General features: G+C 40.5%; 1 protein-coding gene across 1 annotated transcript in view; it reads left to right on the plus strand.

The window, feature by feature from the left end:
• The first annotated feature begins 17,265 nt into the window (after positions 1-17,265).
• Positions 17,266-21,110, plus strand: part of gli3 (GLI family zinc finger 3) — a 250,478-nt gene continuing 246,633 nt past the window's right edge. The window contains exon 1 of the mRNA XM_081352419.1: positions 17,266-17,622. The gene's annotated coding sequence lies outside the window, so the exon portion shown is untranslated. The remainder of the gene's footprint in view (positions 17,623-21,110) is intronic.

The following is a 21,110-nucleotide window of genomic DNA, read 5'->3' on the forward strand; positions in this document are numbered from 1 at the left end:
ATTAGCCAGCACTTTTAAATTTGCTTTGATGTCAGGCGCTCTGGCTCCCTGCAAACATGTGACTATGGTGGCTGGTGTCTCTATTTTCACGTTCCGTGTGATCGAATCACCAATTACTAGGGCACAATTAACAGAATTCTCAGTGGGTGTTTCACTGAGCGGGGCAAATCGATTTGTTATGGTAATCGGAACTGAAGAGTGTTTTTTTGATCCGCGACTAGAACGATCCCTCACTGTCACCCATTTGCCCTGCTGCATGGGCTCTACTTCAGCCAGAACCGAGTCATGTAAAGAGTTCACTATGCTAGGCGCATCCAAAGCAATATCTAAAGCTCTATCACTCTTACTATCCTCAATTAAAGTTTGGATGCGTGTCTCTAATTCTGAAATCTTCTCCATCAGCCTAACTGTCTCCTTGCATTTATCACATATAAATTCTATATTGCCGACAGAGAAGGCTATGCTAAACATGTAACATGAAGTGCAGGTGACAATAACAGCACAAGACATTACTCACCGTGTTTGTTGACTGATTCTTACTCACCTGAGCTTTTTATGAACTCAAAGGCACGAGCGCGCGAGAGAAAAATAAATAAAAAATAGCTGAGCGCACGGGTGGCGCGTTAACAGGCTAGCGAATTACTAGCGTGTTGTGCTAGTAGTAACGGAAGCTAACAATGTCAGGTTAATCTGAGATGTTGGGTAAGCTGTATTTAGTAGTATAAACAACTAGAAATTGTAGTAAATGATGATTCAAAACAAAGAAATACGAGGCTAAGAGGGAGCTTACAGCACCGAAGCAAACAAACTCACAGCAGGTAGCGAGGCAGACAGGAGCAATCAATCAGTGATCAAAGCAGAATAGAATAATTTTGAATAGAAATCATCACTCATAAAGCAATAATTCACGTCTTTTCCGGTTTATTTGTGTTCAAATACATGCAATATACAGCATCCGCCAGGGCCATTATGGTGCGCATATTTGGAGAAATAATGATTAATAATCACATGTTTGTAAATATATTTCGTCATACAGAATAGCATTTCTATTCATTTTCCACTGAATTATGCGATCTGAAGAGCTCAAACAGCGAACACCGCAAGATATGTTATGAACATATCTGAGTTCAGTTATGAACTCAGAGCTCCCTCATTCGCTGTACAGCTGTCAATCATCTCACGTGGTTCAATGTGACCATAATACTGCCCTATGACGCGTCCTGTGTACGCTTCCTTATTCTGAACTATGAGACAAACAAAACTAAACACTTCTCTTCTTCTGAAACAAGAAGGTAATAAACGCACAGTTTCAATGTGGTTTGTGTATGATTTTTGTGTGATTTGGGGTATTTCATATGAATAAACAATGTTTACAGTATGCAAGCTAGGTAAGGATAGCCCATAGCTTCATATAAAATGCTAAATATAACATATTTCAAAATCTTTTTTTGACTTGATACCATTTTAAACCGCGACCGGAATATGATACAAATACTCAATGGTGTTTTAAAGTGAGCTTTAAGTAAAAGTGTAATATTAATCAATTAAATAGTTTTGTGTGGCTTGAGGCTACTTGTTGTGCTAATGCACCTACTGCAGGAGCTTTTCTATTCCATTATATATATATTTTTAAAGAATTCGCATAAAGTTTCAAGAATCGTTTTTTTTTTGTGTGTGTGTGTTTGTTTTCTAACAAGACTTAAGATAATAGGTGGATTATTCATGTATAGTGAGATGACATAGGTGTAGATGGCCAAGCATAATGCCAGAATAAAGGCTATAATGGCTGAATTCAAACAAAAGAATAAGGATAAAATAAAAATTAAGATTGGGGGCCCTATTTTAACGATCTGAAACGCAAGTGTCAAAGCGCAAAGCGCAAGTAACTTTGTGGGCGGGTCTTGGCGCTGTTGCTATTTTCCCGGCGGGATAAATGACTCTTGCGCCCGGCGCAAATCTAAAATGGGTTGGTCTGAAGTAGCTTCATTATTCATAGGTGTGGTTTGGGCGTAACGTGAAATAAACCAATCAGAGCGTCATCTCACATTCCCTTTAAGAGCAGGCGCGTTTGTTCTAAAGCGGATTCCTATTGTAACGGCGGATTTGCCAGGCGCGCACCAGGAGCGGTTCACAGCCAAGGAGACCGACGTTCTCGTCAGGGACGTTGGGGATGGAGAAACACACCCAAATTAACTTCGGTTAAAAAGGCGTATGATAATTTGGGTAAATGTGTAAGCTAGATGTATGCTTTTATAATAAATTGTCTATCTATCTATCTATCTATCTATCTATCTATCTATCTATCTATCGTAATAATGTATGATTTGCCAAAATGAAAACTGCTGCTTCTGTGTAGATGAGAGAATCAAAGTGCATTCACGTTGTGCACACGCTACATTGATTATGGCCAAGCATGCGCCCTAAAATAGCTTATGAATAACATGCGCAACGCGCCACTGACTTTAAACTATTTTTTCCTGGTTAGTGGCGCAATGGTTTTCTAAACCTGCAAAATAGCATGAAGGAACGTTTGCGCTGGAACACGCCTCCTCTTTGCGCTGAACCGCCCCGGGGAGCGCAAGTGTATTTCTTAATTAACCGACGTGCTTCTGTGGAGGGAAAAGCGCGCTTTGCGCGGGTGCAAAATAGGAATGATACATGCGTCGGTGTACAAAGTCAATTGCGCTGGGTGCAAGATAGGGCCCTAAGTCTCATACAGGCAGAGGTGTGAAAGGCTGTCGATTTACATCAATAGAGCATGAATGGGCCAGTTCTCCTCACCAGACATTAGTCAAAGACTGTAAATGGGTGTTTACAGGGCAATAAAATATTTGATAAGAATCTTATCAGCCTTCTCTAAAACTTCTCCAAAGCTAAAAACACATCTCTTTGACCTAGCATACACATAACACATTATAGACTTCTATAATTCAATGTTAGGCTGCATAGTTTAGGTCAGCCGGAACCAGGAACACTCCCCAAAAATCCTGATGTATATGTTACATCATAAGAAGGATGGCTTCTACGCTAATATTAGTCTCTCTGTTTATCCATGGTTTACCGCAGTCTGCCGTATCCAGGCCGTATACAGATCAGATGAAGGACCTGTGCCTGGACACGATGACAACGCAGCTTAAATTTCGTAAATCAGTGCCAATTCCATGGTTTAATGACTCAGTGCGCTCTCTTAGGCAGGCTTGCCGGCAAGCCGAGCGCAGATGGAAAAAAGACAAATTACATGTTTCATACGAAATTATGAGAAACTCTCTTTCCTCATTTTAGAGGGCAGCTAAAGCTGCTAAGAGTAAATATTTCTCTGATTTAATTATGCTTAATAGAAATAACCCGCGTGTGCTTTTTTCCACTATTGACTCTGTGTTAAATCCACCTGTTAATCTTTTTCCTGAGCCTTCTGTCTCGCTCAGTGAAAGTTTTGCAAGCTTTTTCACTAATAAGGTATTGACTATTAGATCTAAGATGTCTCAGACAGGACATGTTTTGCCAGAGGTTCCATTATATTCCGTCACATGGTCTGTGTTTGAGCCACTCAGCTTTCAGGCCTGTAAGGAAATTGTGGATCGTCTTAAGCCTACATCATGCCTACATGATATTGTTCCATCACATTTCCTAAAACAAAATGTGGGTGCTATGGGTTCAAGTCTGCTGTCAGTCATTAACAAGTGCTTACATACGGGCACTGTTCCTGCTTGCCTCAAACAGGCTGTGATAACTCCTTATATTAAAAAACCTAATCTAGATCAATCATCTCTCTCCAGTTTTCGACCCATTTCAAATCTCCCTTTTATTTCAAAGATTATGGAGAAAGCAGTTTTGGTACAATTACAAACTTTCCTGTTAAATAATTCAATCAATGAAGTTTATCAATCTGGTTTTAAAGCTTTACATAGCACTGAGTCTGCTCTTTTAAGAATTCTTAATGACATATATTTTATTACAGATTCTGGCAAACCATTGGCTCTGATCCTCTTGGATCTAAGCGCCGCTTTTGACTTAGTAGACCACAGCATTCTTCTGTCACGCTTGGAGTCTTGTGTAGGACTTCGGGGTTCTGTCTTACAGTGGTTTCGCTCTTATCTGTCAGATAGATGTTTTACTGTTCAGTTAGGTCAATATTCATCCTCTAATAAACCGCTTAATTGTGGTGTCCCCCAGGGATCAATCCTTGGGCCGGTGTTATTCTCTCTATATTTACTTCCTCTGGCCACTATCTTTAAAAAATATGGTGTCTCCTTTCATTTATATGCTGACGACACCCAACTTTACCTTCCCCTGCAATGCAATAATGATTCTTCTCTTCAGCCACTGTTAGACTGCCTGAATGACCTTAAGGCATGGCTTTCCCTCAATTTTCTTCATTTAAATAAAAACAAAACTGAGTTTATTCTGTTCAGCCCCAAGGAAAACTGCGATTTTGACCTTGACCTCGGCCCTCTCACCCCTTATAACACAAAGTGTGTTAGGAATTTGGGCTTCTTATTTGATTCAAATTTAAAATTTGATAAACAGATTTCTGCTGTAGTCAAGTCATGTTTTTACTAACCCCGCCTTCTCAGTAAAGTAAAATCTATTCTTACAAGAAAAAATTTAGAAATAGCCATTCATGCTTTCATTACCTGTAGGCTTGATTACTGCAATTCATTGTACTATGGCAGTACTCAGGCATCTATCTCCCGCCTACAGCTAGTTCAGAACGCAGCCGCTAGATTGCTTGCAGGGAAGCGTAAGTTTGACCATATAACACCTGTTTTAATGTCCCTTCACTGGCTACCAGTCAAGTACAGGATTGAGTTTAAAATTTTATTATTTGTTTACAAAGCTTTGAATAATCTGGCACCGCAATATTTAACTGAACTTTTGGTTCCTTATACACCATCTAGAAACCTGAGATCCAGTGACCATGGCCTCCTAACAGTCCCTAAAGTAAAACTAAAAAAACGTGGCGATCGATCTTTTGCTGCCGCAGGCCCGAAGCTATGGAATAGCCTTCCGATGTTTATTAGGCATGCCCCGTCTATTTACATTTTTAAAACTCAGCTAAAGACTCATTTATTCTCCATGGCTTTTAACACTATATAGCTATTTTTAGCTATATTATTACTGCTCGCTTGTTCTTATTTTTTGTATTATATATGCATGCTGACTGTATCTGTTTTATTTGTTCTACTGTGTTTCTTTGATTGCTTGTGAAGCACTTTGGTCAACCTTGGTTGTGTTTTAAATGTGCTCTATAAATAAATGATTGATTGATTGAATTGGATAACATGAAGTCACATTCTCTTCAAAAGTACATTTCCCCATAAATGTATCTTCACATATTTCCACAACATACACTTATCACAGTTTTATCTTACCGTAAACACATTTTTTTCTCTAACCATATTCTCTGGTATCTATCATTAACCGAGTATTTCTGTATTCATAATACCTTTTGTAAGTGTTCACTTAATATAATAGAATAAATCCCATTTGCAGTTTAGTCAAATTGTATTTACATTACATGAGTACAAACTTCAATATTAAACATATTTGTCTCATAACTTTTACACTTAATTCCTATGAACCGAAATAAAATGATAGTCTAATATTACCACGTGCGTTTAATACTACCACGTGCGTTTCACCCAAAGCTACATCTGTAAACTGCTATTTACTTATCTGTAAACGTCATTTATTACCCATAATGCATAGTCTTCCACACACAGTTACTTTACACATACACAGTAATAAACTCAGAAATAGATAAAAGAAAACATTAGTGCGAGCGTCGGCCGCCATTTCCTCTCAACTTCACAACGTTATCATTGAACTTGACTATTTAACACACTTAGCTTATTAAACACATCACTGGGGATTCATATTAGCTTATAACCCTTTGCAAGCCATATAAAAGATGTACAATAAACCTGGAAATGTTGCAAATATAACAAAGTTATAAGAGACGCGGGACAACTGTTGCTCTCTTTCCATTCAACCGGAATATGAGCTTCTCTTCCTGTGCGCCTCGCTAAGGGTCCCAGAGAGACGCGGCTGAAAGGTACTGCCACTTTGTGTCTGTTCTGTGAAACAGCATGTCATAGCGCGCTTCTGTGCATTCTCTCAACAGTATTTAATTTGTAATAAAATAAAAGAAAACAAAAGGATAATAATTTCAACAAAACCTATTTTTGTGAGTGTCACATCCACCCCGACAAACAAATATGGCTCCCGACATTTTCCCATGAAAACAAAACTAAAACTCATACTCTGTTCGGTTTCTAGTAAACTTGTGTAGTGACGGGCATGTAATATGTGTAAGGCATGTACATATGAGGTGTATAAGCAATAGGTACAATGAACTGGCTATGCAGATGTGGCATGAAAGGTAGGGGGGTGAGGTAGATTGTGAGGAAATGGACTCTACATGGGTTTGTAAGGAAGGTTGGCCCAGTGACTCATAAGTGAATATTGGTTTAGGTCTTTTCTCTCTAACTGACCTCCTAACTTCTCCATGTGTCTCTCTTTCAGGCCAAGTCATAGTAGAGGGAGGACTCGGTCTTTCCACTTGTACTTGCTCCTCATGTCCATTTGTCTCATCTTCTTCAGGCTGAGGTAGGTAAGTATCTTCAAGATGTTTACTTGTCTGTGCTTCTTCCACTACTTCCACTTCCCTGTCCCCTGCATTCAGTTCATCTTCTTCAGGCTGCGGTAGGTAAGTATCATCAGATGGTTCGCTTGTCTGTGATTCTTTTCCCACTACTCCTATTTCTCTATCCTCTGACTGTTGTTCTTCTACTTCGGGAAGGTGTACCTCTCGCCCCTCGGGTAAGTATGTGTCCATCGATACAGTTTTCCTCGTAGGTAATGTGCTTGAACAGTCTTTACGAATCATTGTCTGTTTCTTTGGAGTCTGATCAGGTGCTTTTGCAGGAGATAACTTTGACATTGGACTTTGCTCTCTCCTTGAGATCACTGATCTGTTATGTCCAGCTTGATCACTTTCCATCCTGACTACAGGTGTTCTCAGCCAATAACCTCCTGTCCACTCATCCTCATCATCAGTGTCTGATATTCCATCCTTGTCAGCAGAGTTCACCCTCTGTTGAGGCTACTTTTGCCTCTGATGGGGGGTTTCAACAGAGTCAGCTGGCTGTACTGGGTTCTCAACTGGCAAGTCATTCACCAACAGCAGCAAGTTTCTGTGTATGGTTCTGTTCTTTGTATTTGAGTCTCCCTCAGGATGAATGACATACACCGGATTGTCTGAGATTTGCTCCTTCACCACATAGATTCTCTTCTCCCAGTATGAGCGTAGCTTACCAGGTCCACCTCGTTCACCCATGTTTCGAACCAGTACTCGATCTCCTGGTTTGAGGACCACGCCCCTCGCCTTTTGATCATAGTAGGACTTGTTCTTTGCACTTGATGACAGGCTGTATTTGTTTGCAATCTTGTATGCTTCCGTCATCCTTTTTGACCATTTCTCCACATACCCTTTGTGTGTCACTGATTCAGTGTTTTCCATTAATCCAAACAAAAGATCCACGGGCAGACGGGGATGTTGTCCATACAGTAGGTAATGAGGTGAGTATCCTGTCGACTCGTGGCGTGTGCAGTTATATGCGTGTATCATTTGTGGCAAATGTTCTTTCCATCTCTCCTTTTCTCTGTCTGTCAGTGTCCGTAACATTTGCAGCAGTGTACGGTTGAACCGTTCAGCAGGGTTACACTGTGGGTGATATGGAGATGTTCGTGAATGTCCAACCCCTGACAGCTGTCCAAGAGTGCGAAACAGATTGTTCTCGAACTCACGTCCTTGATCATGGTGGAGACGATTTGGATAACCCAGACGAGGTATGTAGTCGTTGTATATCCATTCAGCTGCAGTTTGTCCTGATTTATTTTTGGTTGGGTAAGCCTGAGCAAATCTGGTAAAATGGTCTATTACTACCAGAATGTACTCATAGCCTCCTTTGCTTTTCTCCAGGTGTAGGTAGTCTATGCAAACCAAATCGAGAGGGGAAGCAGAAGTCAGACCACCCATTGGCGCACGCACATGCGTGGTGGGTTTCTTTTGCTTTATACAACTGCATTTCCTGGTGACATACTCCTCTATACACCTTTTCATGTGTGGCCAATAGAAACGCTCTCTGGCAAGATGGAGCACACGTTCGGTGCCAACGTGTCACAGGTTGTCATGGAGATGCTTTAAGGCAACTGACCGGTACTTGGTGGGTAGGACTAACTGTTTCCTCTCTGGTGTTTGGCGGTACAGGACTCCATTCTCCAATTGTAGTTGACTCCACTCATGAAGGAGCTTGCGAGTGAGCCCACTCACTGACCTTCTGACCTCGTCAGTAAGAACTTTATTTGCCTCTTTCAGTCTCATTATTTCCCCTATTCCAGGGTCCTCTCGTTGGGCTTTGGCCAGCACTTCGTGGCTTATCTTGGGCAACTGTGAATGAGGCCGTGGTATCACATCAGCAGAGGAGGTGTAAAGTGCAGCGATCCATGCTACATCTTTCTTCTGGGCTGCTCTACCACCTTCCCATGTCGCATGCAGCACATCCTGAGACAACTCCTCCGTGCATGTTGCCACCTAGTTGTCAATATCGAGTGGGATGCGTGAAAGCGTGTCGCCGTCTATGTTGCTTTTTCCAGGTCTGTATTTAATGTTGAAGTGGAACTCTGACAATTCTCCCACCCAGCGATGGCCAACTGCATTGAGTTTCGCAGTGCTCATGACATAAGTAAGTGGATTGTTATCAGTGTAAATGGTGAAATATGGAGCATAGAAGAGATAGTCTCTAAATTTCTCACACACTGCCCACTTCAAAGCAAGGAACTCGAGTTTTTTCGCTGTGGAGTCGGTAGTTCCTTTCAGCAGGTGTCAGAGTTCGTGATCCATATCCGATGACTCGCATTTTCCCACACTGTCGCTGATAGAGGATTGCGCCGAGCCCTTTCTCCGATGCATCCGTGTGTAGGACAAATGGCTCCTCGAAGTTGGGGTATGCAAGGATTGGGGGGTTGGTCAGCATACTGACAAGCCTTTCCAAGGTGCTTTGGTGATCAGGCTTCCATATGATGGGTGTTTTGGATGGGAGTTGTGGACCCTTGGACTTGCAGTGATTTGGAAGGGGTTGGGGCATGGAGGACTTAACTTGGAGCAGCTCATATAATGGCTTTGCTATTTTGGCGAAGTCCTGTATGTAAGAACGATAGTAACTCAGGAAGCCGAGAACCCGTCGGAGGTCACCAACTGTTTGGGGTGTTTTGGTTTTTAAAGCCATCACTGCCTCAAGGTCTTTGGGGTCAATTCGAACTCCCTCGGCCGACACCAAGCGTCCAACATAGCGAACCTCCTTCTGAAACATCTCGCACTTTTCTGCCCGTAGCTTCACCCCATGATGTTGCAGTGCTTGGAGGACCTTGCGAATCACCCCCACGTGGTCACTGAAGGATCTGGAGTAGCACAGTAGGTCATCCAGGTACGGGATGCAGTACTCATCTCTCAGAGAGCCTAACATCTCCTCCATGCTCCTTTGAAACGCCGCAGGTGCATTAGGAAGTCCAAATGGAATCCTTACCCATTCGTAAAGGCCCCAGGGGGTGATGAAGGCTGTGAGATGACGTGACCCTTCTGCCATGAACCCCTGGTGGTAAGCTTTACCTTGGTCCAGTATACTGAACATGGAATATCCTCCCAGCGTGTCTATCAAATCCCGTATTCGTGGCAGCGGATGCCTGTCGGGTACGGCCTTTTGATTCAGAAGACGATAGTCTATGCAAAGACGAAGCGTGCCGTCCTTCTTCCGTACACATACAACTGGTGCCGAATAGGCAGATTTAGATTTCACTATCCAACCCTTCACAAGAAGATCTTGAATGTACTCTTTCACTTCTTTAAACAATGGTTTGGGGATGGACGTTTATGCTCTTTGTACAGGGATATCGTCGTTGAGATTGATCACCATCTGCAGGTTCGGGATACAGCCGTTTCCGTCTCTTGCAAAGGCGTTTGACTCCTCGTGAAGCATCTTCCTAGCGGCCTCTTGCTGTTCTTCCTCCAGATGGTCGAGGTTTACAGGTGGGTCCCACAGAGCTGGATCTGAGTTGCTGACCTGAGTGGTGATGACCTGACTGACAGTCGCTGCAGGCTGTGATTTGTCCAGGATATCTGCCTCCACAACATTTTCAACACGCTGCAGGATCCCTAGAGCTGTTTTACGTGGTATTGTGATGTCATGATTGGTTTTATTACCAATTGGAATGGTGACATAGGGCTTTGTTGGGTTCTGGACTTCAAACAGACCTGGCCCAGTATCCCACTGTCCAGACGGTAGACTGTCTTCATCTGTCTCAAACAACACTAATCGGGTAGAGGCATCCATGTTTGACGGAACCCGACATCTTACCCACAACACTTGACCAGCAGAGAGAACTATCTCCTTGGCACCTGTTCTTAAGCGTCCTTGTCGTGTGACTGGCTTTGCTGTCTGAATAAAGTTGACAAGAGCTTCAGCTGTCTCTTTGGGAACAGATATGGCGTTGCTAAGCAAGTTAGCGAGTATTGGTACTAGTCTCTCTGGTTTGCCACAAATGAGTACTTCCAACACGTTAAAGCCAATCAATGGTTTATCCATGGGGTAGCTGCTAATGAGGAAAGGAACACTAATGGACAGGTTGGGGTCCAAGTTCCCTGGCAAGTTTATTGTAATAGCTACCCACCCATCATATGGAATGATACTGCCATTTGCCGCAATAACTTTCAGCTCCTCCTCTCCCAAGATCTCAGAGACTGAGTGGATACTGAGGTCAGGTAGGTACTCTTCTTTCCAGGCACGACTGACTATACTGACTTGTGACCCAGAGTCGAGCAAAGAAGTGACTGCTAAACCATTTAGATAGCTCTGAACTAGGGCCTTTTTGCCAATCAGACCAGCAACTGCTCTAGCTTTAGCTACACGTGGTGACTGGGGAGGGACCTGATATACTTGGCTACACTGACTTAATGGACTTGTCGTTACTAGGGTTGAGGGTGAAGAACGGTGCAACTTGTCATTACCGACCTCACTTTCTGGTTGGGACTTGCTTCCCGACTCGGCCACTAGATGTCCCTCTCCAGTGCCCGATTGAAGTTTCCCTGCTTCCTTGGTCGTTTTAAACAGCCCGCTGCCCGGTGTCCTTCTTCCCCACATGTGAAACAGTGTTTACAGTCTTGTTTGTCTTGTTCCACGCAGCTTGGACAACCATAAGGTTTCCCCCATTTTGTTTGTGCCCTATTCTGATTATACTGACGCCCATGATGAGTCGATTGTTGTTGGTTTTGTTTTTGCATGGCTTCAACCAGCTTAGTGAGTTCCTCTACTTTGGTCGTGAGATCTTTCAGAGGATCTGGCTTTGTTTGATTTGGCTTGGACGCAGCACTCTCTGACTTTGTGCTAGTTGTCTTCACCACCTCCGACCCAAGCTGTGTACTGTGTACATTGGTTACGGTTTGTCGGCGTGAAGGACCCAGTCTTTTCATTCTCTCACTTTCCTCACTAGTGATTTTCATCACATGACGCAGAATCATATCGTCAGTGATCTCTCTGTTTGCCAACAACGGTTTGAGTTCTCTGCGTATGTCGGTGTGCTTGTGCCCAAAGCCTTGGTACACTGTATGTAGGAAAACATCTTGCACTGTAGCTGTAGTGTACTTGATGTCAGTATCAGCTAATCTTGATGTCAATAGAACACGTTGTTTTAGACCGATCACACGATAAAGGAACTGTTGTGGTGTCTCGTTCTCATCTTGTTTCGTGCACATCAACTCTTGAAATAACTCTGTGCTGTTTTTTTCTCTTAGGTGAGTTTGAAGAAACCCCTTGAGTTCAGTCACTGTCATGTCATTTCTTTGAATATGCCTGGTTTCATGATTCTTAGCACACCACGAACAATCTCTGAATCGGGGAATCCTTCTTTGATTCAATCATCAATTTGTCTACATACATTATTGTAGCTGATGTCTGAAGATTGGTCACCGATCTGTCCGCCTTGCACTTTGAACTCTCTCCGAGGCAGGTAGCTGAGTTCCCTTAAGGACACCATCCCCTCACGCGCCGACTGAGAGACAAGTTCACTCTGTGGTTTTCTGTCTGGCTGTTGAAGAGGGCCTGAGGATTGGGTTAAGTGTGCCTGTGGCGATACAGCATTTGTTGGTAAGCACTGCATGAGTTTCTTGCTAACCACTTTAAGTAACTCAGTGTTAGCTGTGTCAGGTGTATTTAACATTGCTGGTGCTATTGGGCCTGAATCTAGTTCAGCAATATCACTAGGTGACGCAGCCCTAGCTACATTGAATGTGTGGTGGCTCTGTTTGTGAGTGTCTGTGGTGTTTTCAGGGGCTGTTTGGGTAATGACTGAACCTTCAATGAAATCAACACGGTCATCAAGCTTACCCCAACCCTGCTCAGTATGTAACTCAGAATCACCTTTTACATTTGACATCGACACATCATCATCACGACATTTCACCAAATCGTCAATAGCGTCTTTCAATATCAACAACTGAACCATTCCATCGTCCTCCGTGTCAAGTAACTGCTTACTGTACATGAACGAGTTGATGTAATCGTAACATCCTTCCTCGTCTCCCTCCACAAGCTCTGACTGGTCCTCGCTCGACACTGGCTCCACCGCTCTGGCGACCTGAAGAAGCTCTCCAGCTGACAGGGTGAGTAAGCTTTTCCTAATGTCCCACACTAGGCTCTTCCTCACACCACTCGACATGATGGCTCCTCGTCTCCCTCACGGCTGGCAACACAATTCAGCGATGATGCAGTCAGCTCCGGATCGTAGACCTCCACTCGTTCGCAGTTCCATGGCTGGACAGGGTTAATCATTGGTCAGCGTTGTCATCATTCGGCTCCTGCTCTGCTAGGTGGCGCCGAAAGATCCCGGACGAGCCCCCAAGAATCTGTAACGGGTCCCGGCCAGGGGTCCGCTAGCAGATGTATTTTGATACTTCTGGTCGAAGTGCTCTGGAAATGTTGCAAATATAACAAAGTTATAAGAGACGCGGGACAACTGTTGCTCTCTTTCCATTCAACCGGAATATCTTTTATTAACAACTTCATTTCAACTTTATATCTGCATTCAAGAATTATTACTGTTATCTTTTGTTGCTCTGTATTGAAACACAGGTAATATCCACAATTGGATAACATGAAGTCACATTCTCTTCAAAAGTACATTTCCCCATAAATGTATCTTCACATATTTCCACAACATACACTTGTCACAGTTTTATCTTACCGTAAACCCATTTTTTCTCTAACCATATTCTCTGGTATCTATCATTAACCGAGTACTTCTGTATTCATAATACCTTTTGTAAGTGTTCACTTAATATAACAGAATAAATCCCATTTGCAGTTTAGTCAAATTGTATTTACATTACATGAGTACAAACTTCAATATTAAACATATTTGTCTCATAACTTTTACACTTAATTCCTATGAACCGAAATAAAATGATAGTCTAATATTACCACGTGCGTTTAATACTACCACGTGCGTTTCACCCAAAGCTACATCTGTAAACTGCTATTTACTTATCTGTAAACGTCATTTATTACCTATAATGCATAGTCTTCCACACACAGTTACTTTACACATACACAGTAATAAACTCAGAAATAGATAAAAGAAAACATTAGTGCGAGCGTCGGCCGCCATTTCCTCTCAACTTCACAACGTTATCATTGAACTTGACTATTTAACACACTTAGCTTATTAAACACATCACTGGGGATTCATATTAGCTTATAACCCTTTGCAAGTCATATAAAAGATGTACAACAAACCTGGAAATGTTGAAAATATAACAAAGTTATAAGAGACGCGGGACAACTGTTGCTCTCTTTCCATTCAACCGGAATATGAGCTTCTCTTCCTGTGCGCCTCGCTAAGGGTCCCAGAGAGACGCGGCTGAAAGGTACTGCCACTTTGTGTCTGTTCTGTGAAACAGCATGTCATAGCGCGCTTCTGTGCATTCTCTCAACAGTATTTAATTTGTAATAAAATAAAAGAAAACAAAAGGATAATAATTTCAACAAAACCTATTTTTGTGAGTGTCACATTCGCTCGTTGGCCAGAGGAGAACTGGCCCCCGACTGAGCTTGGGTTCTCCCAAGGTTTTTTTTCTCCATTCTGTCACCTGATGGAGTTTTGGTTCCTTGCCACTGTTGCCTTGACTTTTGGCTTGCTTAGTTGGCGACATTTAATATTCAACAATATTATTGATCTGCCTTACTTAGGGTGGACGATGACGCAATTTTCTTCTAGAAACAAACTTTGTTGTATTATTTTCATGTTTTCACAGTGAAGCTGCTTTGATGCAATCTGTATTGTAAAAGCGCTATATAAATAAAGGTGACTTGACTTGACTTAACCTTTCCTTGCGACATCAATAAACCTACTGTATGGACAAGGAGCCAACTGTCTTCAGAATCTTGATGTTATCGAAGAGTTTACCTGGCTGTCAAGTTATATACAAAACATATACTGAGGACAGCACACGCTTTTTACAATCCAGTTTGTTTCAAAGCAGCATAGAAAGGATTATGTAAAAGATTTCTATAATATTTTTATAGCATGTATGCTAAGCCACTTTTTCTAAGTCACTTATGTTAACTTGTGTGGCAAATATTATGTTATTTTGCAGATTTTTTTCAGCTTGAATCAGTGACTTTCTGGGAGATCTTTGTATGTATTTAGAAAGCATGAGAGGACCCACTTCACTGGATCCCACTTTATAAGGAAGTGTTTTTAACTACTATATACTAACATTTAAATGAATCATTGGACACAATGCACTTATTGTGTAAATACGTGTTTTTACATTGTACTTATATTTACAAGGTAAAAGGACTATTGAATGTACATTAGTCTCAGGGTGTGCACCATGTCAATGTGAGTCAGATCTAGAAAAGTCAGGAATTCTTGTTTAATTGGGGTGAGATCAGGGGCTCAAAGGGGGCCAAGGAGGGACCTGTACCCCTTTCTTTCTCCTCCAGAACCGCTTTGGCACCACTGCTGCTTTTGATGTGTGCTTTGGCTCTTCGAGGCCAACTTTGGAATATGTTCTTGGGAGACCAACGGTTACTTGCCTCCAGGCAAAATCTCAATTCCCGGGATCCGACTCCTCTTTGATAGAATACTTTCGGGAACAGATAACCACCCCCAATCCCCACTCTGCCTTACCCCTCCTTTAGTTCCTCCTCTCCTCCGTGAACCCTCTCTCTCTCATCCATCTCTCTCAAAGATATTCACAAAGAACACTGACTGATTGCCTACATCTCTATATCAGTCGCTCCATTCACTTCAGCAGAACAGATGATAGCGATAACAGGGAGAAAGATGTATTGTGTTATGCATGTCCGGACCTTCTAGACTCATTCACCATCTGCTTTTAAATATATGAAATGGTATTTAGTTTAATAAAAAGCACTTTGAGACAGAAAACATTACTCAAAATATACCAATTGTATTAAATTATGAATTAACTAAATACTTTTTACCCAAATACATTAATGAACACACATTAATGTGGCTTTTGTAGCTTACATATATAAATGTTAGATGTTATGTGTAATGGATAATCTTAGTCAGATGGTTTTGCTTTGCTGTTTTTTTTTTTCTTCTTCAACCCCCCCCCCCCCCCCCTCTTTTTTGTGGTAACTATAAATCTGAAGCAGGGTACATTGGTTAAGTGGTTGTTCCACATTGCTTAACTGGTTGTGCTATATTGGTTTTCTTTGGATGCAAGTGAAAATCTTAAAAAACCCAGGCCACAGATACATTAAATTTGAGCATGATATCATGCTTCTATCATAGCAAGCACATTTTATTTTACTTGAACTATGTTGCCTTAAGAGTAAATACATTTTCATTGCTGCACAACCATCAAGATTTTCTCTCTAACAGACACATCAGTATAGCTTGTACAGCATAAAATGAACTCTATTGGACTTGACTTGTCGGCCACACACGCAGTCAGATTGAGTTTAAGAGATTAGAGTGTGATTTTCAACTGTGAAAAAAAAATCAGTTGCTGCCCCATTGATTGATGGTTAGCCCAGAAGGTCTTTTTTAACAGCCTAATTTTCCTGTATATTGATTATGTATATTGATTAGGAATAACCCTACTGGAGGCACAGTTTTCCATTCGATGTTTGTGAACATCATGGTCTCACTTTGAGTCTTATTTCCCATAGACAGTTTCTACAGTATAATCTTGTAATTTTTCCCCTCCAGAGTATATCTGGCTGATCTATTGAAATAATGCAATGAGAATTAATTACTTTAACTTAGAAAGACATTACAGATTCTTATTTTCAGACAACAAATGAGGATTTTTCTTGATGAGGTCAATGATTATGAAGCTTTGGAAAATTATATTATTTAAATTTTAAAATTACATCCATGTTGCTTATATAGTTCAAGCATACAACCTTAAATATTACATATAGAAACATTTAGTCAGTGAAATTAATATTTTGCTAATTTGTGTGTGTGTTTTTTAAATCATCTTTTAGTTCTTAACTAAGAAATTACAATGAATACTAATGAATTTGTGCTTGGCAGTCTAGAACCATTTGTGTAGATATATTGATTTAGTTTTTTATTGTTTTGTTTGTTTCTCTCAAAGTTCTTGATGGTGAAGAATGTAAGTTCATTATTTAATATATTTTTCAATGCATTATTAAGAATAAACCCCAAAACCTATTTTTAAGACTTACACCCAAAGCTGCTTAGGCTAGGCTGTTCTTATGGAGGGTTTTCTTAAAATAAAATATGTGAAAGAACCATTTTAAACAAGCTTTGAATGTTTTATGTTTTAGTTTATTGTGTCATTTTCTCCCATACAGCATTTAGTTTACAAATCTTCAGAATCAACAAATCCTCTTTGTAAGAAGTTACTGCGTCCAAAGCTGTCTAAAGTGTCCTTTTGAATGTTTTCTCGTTATCACTTTTCATTACAGTGTCAGTTACACATTGTATATAGAAATAAAAAATTACACTTACAAGTTGCAAGTTGTAATTAACATAATCACGCACACATAGCCGACTTGTGAAGTGACCATTTCGTTTTCCCTCTTCAAACATGACTGCACCGTCTCAGGAAGGAGCGCTGGTATAATACTAGGAGAGAGGGAGGGAAAAGGGGGCAGAAGGAAAAAGAGGAGAGGTAGTGTGTCTGCTCTCCGAAAGGGAGGAGTCAGGCACAGGGAAAGGGCAGCTGAGGCTCTACAAATCAAATCTTCTTTCCCCGAGAAACTCTGTGATACGCTCTTTACTGCGATAAACGTATAGAAGTTTCACGAGTCACTGTACTTTTGTGTTTAGACTTAAGGTATGCGCAAAAAGACAGGGCGCTAGTTCAGTACTGGGCTGCTCCTGCAAAGCGCACATAGGACAGAGAGAGAAGACGAGGGAAAAAGGAAAAAAGTCCGCAGAGCAGTTTTTGGAGTTTAAAGTGAAGAAGCCAAGAGTCTGTCTGCAACAAGCATCTGCAAAGCGAGCGAGAAGAAAGTCTTTACGAGGAGAGGACAGAAAAGTTTCACAACAGCTGAACTAGTAAGTGGAAGTAGGCTAATGTACAGTTTTCTCAACCTCTTTGGTTTCATGAAGTTTTGCGAACCGAAGAAGAGGGGGGAAGAGTCATGTAAAATGTGAAATGCGATACTCCTTCCAGTCTGGTGCAAATGATTACATGCAATATAGGGCAAAAACACTATTGGCAGCGGTCGGTGGCTGTTTATTCGAGTTTTCTGCTCTATAGAAAGTTCGGCAGTGCCGTTTGACAAACTTTGCAACTTATTGTCAAACTTGCGGCCCCTATTGGTCTGTTAATTTTGTTGTTGTTGAAAATGTCCATTTGATTTGCTTGTCACATTGATAAGTAGGCCTATCTGCAACCATCACAGTGCAACTGGTTTCAGGGCAATGTGTCCTTGCAACAGTTTAAATAGCCTATTTTCAAATGCTTAAGTGATTTTTTATTGGAAATAGTTCTGAAGAAAAGTTCGGGGTCCCGCATAAGCGTTCGTTTCCCTGAAGATCAGAAAGCAGAACGTAAGAATGTTTCTCGTATTTTCATATCGTTTCAAAAAATTGAATTGTGTTAGAAAAAATAAATGTTGCTCTTTGATGTAATAGGGCGATCAAACATTTTAGGCTACAATAATTATGTGCGATGGTAGGCCTTATATGTAAAATACCTATAGGCTATTCTATTTATGTGGAATGTGTTTTAAAATTGAACACGTTAAAATTGAAAACTTACGTTTATTTGCTGCATTAATTTCGCAAATAAAATCAAAGTTTCAGCCTGCAGTGATATAGCCTACTGCATGTTCATTGCTCTTTTATATTCACTTTCAATTTAATCAATGCTTAAGAAAACATCTCTGGAGACTGTTAAAATCGAGTAGGCTATACATCACATAAATTATTGCGATAATTAAATATATATAAACTATTCAAATTTCATGTGAATGATGATTTTTTTTTTTTTTTAGAAGTGTGACAATTATTACGTAGTAACTAATACGTTTTCGACTCTCCACAGGGATAAAATGCTAGGTTAGTAGCCTAAGTTAAATAATTGCCTATGTTTTATTTTAAAAGACTAATGCTAATTAATAGCCAAGATGTTATTAATGGAAATTATCATTATTTACTGTTTGGATGTTGTGTAAAGTTTTTGTGTCACAGCCTAGATATTTGCTTTCAACTTTTTCAAACTTCACACACCACGAAAGACTTGTTTGTAGTTCGTCGACGAAGCTTCAGAACATCCGTGTCCCGCCAAACCCCTCCTGACACCTGCACGCGATTAACTGAGGACATAGAATCTCACATTTAAATTCAAAATTCACTGTTCAGTTAAACGTTTCGTCACACTTTGACCGTTAATGTTACGGTTTTTTTGCAAGCTTGTACTGATTAACAGTAGCTAATGTATTTACATGATATTGTTTTGTGGAGCTATTATAATTTATTACAATAACATGCATTTAAAGTGTAAAGTGAAGCCTGCTTGACGATTTTTTTGGCCATCAAACGTAAATGAGGTCTGCCTAAATTGCGTGTTTGAGGTTTGCTTTTCTTCTCTTTTTTTTCATTATATTTTTTTTACTTTATTGCATTTGCCTTTTATGTACGAGAGTTGTTTCTTAGTGAATTGTCTCTATTGAAATCTGTATATATAGTTGACCCAATGCTGTATTGAACACATAAAATGCTAAAAGGTGTGTAAAATTTTCTCATATGTTAAATGCAATCAATAATTTGTTATATTATACTCTTTTTAATATGTCAGTTATTAGGCTGTCCGGTGATCTATGAATTTGCATGACATGTCAAACAGGATAGAAAAATATGTCAAACAATCTGTAATCTGTCTTTCATGTCAAATTTACCAGGCCATAACAGATAGTTATGCATTTTTTTTTCAGCCTTTACTCAATGTTGTAATGAAATAAGCATTCATTCGAGTTCTTCAATTCAAGCTCTGTGATGATAATAAGTCATTGTTCTCTAAAAAGACTCAGACCTCAGTGCGATTAGAAAGATAATCCACAGCATGAGTTTTCAAGTCAGTGTTTATCTCACGCTTCTATGTTTTGGGAACAAATTTGTACCTTGTTGCTTTAAAAAGAAAAATAAATTGTTTAAAATGTAAACGATAAACTAGATATTATATAATTCAAACAGGAATTAGTAAAAAAGCTTAATTAAAAAAAAATAGAATTGTTTGGTTTAAAATAGATGAATTTCACTGGAGCTTTGTAAATATCCTAAATTTAAATGTTTATTGTTGCATTTGCTCAGTATGCATTACAGACTTCATAAAATCTGTAGAGTGTTTATACTATTATCAAAAATAATTCAATAAATATTTGCGTGCAATTCTTTGATCAAACAGGTGTTATTTTGCAAAAAAAACACTTGCCTAATCATGATTTATTCTCCCTCACTCGTGAGCAGAGTAGACCACATTAAAAAATAGTTCTGATCAGAGTCACTCATCAAACTGGAGTTTATCACACTTCATAATATGCAAGGCTGCATTTCAGAACAGAAGGTTAGCAGGTCACTCTCGCCTTTTCTTGCCCGCTGTACTGAGGGCACTGTGTCACCAGCTAATATTAACAAGTGGAGATGACATACGATTATCCTCAATGTCATCCCACCCCCTCCTTCCACTTACTGCATGTGCATAAAACCCTCAGATTAGGCCCGACGTTGGAGAGGGATGCCTGTATCCTTCACCCTCAGGGTGCTTTAGCATCCTAAAGCAACTCTACCTGTCATTAGGTGCATGTGGGAATGAGATGACTAACAGGGGGGCATTGAGATGCTAATGTTGGTTTGAATAGTACTGTGCTTATTGTCCAAACCAATAAGGAACAAATGAATGGGAAATTTGTGTGTCTCTGCGAGGCCGATAGCAGATTGCTATCCTTGAAGTGCTCTCTGGAGCTTTTTTTTTTCATGCTATGGTTTGTGTTGCAGCAGTTAAGAGTTTTTTTTACAAGTCTGAAATCTCGGAATCCAGGTCGGGCTGATTGCTTTTAAGTAGAGTGATTTGTTATGATAGATCTGTAGCGGCATGAGGTGACAACTAGGCTTTTTGCTCATAATCAAGAATCTAACTCCCTGATCTGTTGTCAAATTTGTATATCTTCGAGTAAAATGCATTTTTCCGCCTCAAAGTATCCGAGGTATTTGGCCATATTTAGCATTTTTGACCCTAACAAGCAGCATCTGATCTAAAATTGCCCGTAAACCTTTGTTGTGCGCTACTGTGGCGCACAAGCTACTTTCAACTGAAACCTCTCACTTTGATGATTCTCAACTTTGATACGTTCAGCATCAAATAAAATGGACACAAAGAGCAAGAAAGAGAAAAGGGAAACAAGTGAAAGCGAGTAATTGAGAAAAAGAGGCGATGCTCTCGAGCTGTGGGCCGTGTCGGATCAGAAGTTGAGCTGTTGTGGAAAAGTAGAGACACGTCAAAAGTGTTCGTCTATATTTGTGTCTCAGTGGAGGGGGTCTCT

Source organism: Scardinius erythrophthalmus (assembly GCF_964197995.2).
Source record: "Scardinius erythrophthalmus genome assembly, chromosome: 22".
Classification (NCBI taxonomy): Eukaryota; Metazoa; Chordata; class Actinopteri; order Cypriniformes; family Leuciscidae; genus Scardinius; species Scardinius erythrophthalmus.